We start from the raw sequence: 689 nt of genomic DNA on the forward strand, positions 1-689 counted from the left end.
AAATGCTGAGCGTGTTCTTCCTTTTTGGTTTTCTGATTCCAGATCTTTGCACATTTTATTTTAATACTTGCCTTTATCTTCCTGAGCTGATCTTTGAAATGTTCTGTTCAGCTCTTGGACCTCTTCATTTCTTCCATTTGCCTCTTATCTATGTAAAAGTTCTGAAAGAGCACAATTAAGTGTTCTATAACTCCCATTCTCTTCAATGTTATCCATAGTTTGTTAAGATCCACCAGTCTGATGCTTTTTCATAATCAATAAACACAAGTCGACATCTTTCTGGTATTCTCTACTTTTAGCCAAGATCCATCTGACATCAGCAATGTTATCCCTCATCCCATGTCTTCTTCTGAACTCAACTTGAACTCCTGGCAGCTCCCTGTTGATGTACTGCTGCAACTGTTTTTTAATTATCTGCAGCAACATTTTACATGCACGTAATATTAATGATATTGTTCAATAATGTTAACCTTTCTTTGGAATGGTAACAAATATGGATCTTTTCCAGTCAGTTCGCCAGACATAGTGAGTGCTTCTAGTACTGCATCAGTCTACTGAAGCATTTCAATTTGTATTCCATCAATTCCTGGAGGCTTGTCTTTTGCTAATTCCTTCAGCGTAGCTTGGACTTCTTCCTTCTTGGTAATATGCTACCTGCTGAAATGGTTGAATGTCAACTAATTTTTTTT

Source organism: Chrysochloris asiatica, unplaced genomic scaffold (assembly GCF_000296735.1).
Source record: "Chrysochloris asiatica unplaced genomic scaffold, ChrAsi1.0 scaffold00011, whole genome shotgun sequence".
Classification (NCBI taxonomy): domain Eukaryota; kingdom Metazoa; phylum Chordata; class Mammalia; order Afrosoricida; family Chrysochloridae; genus Chrysochloris; species Chrysochloris asiatica.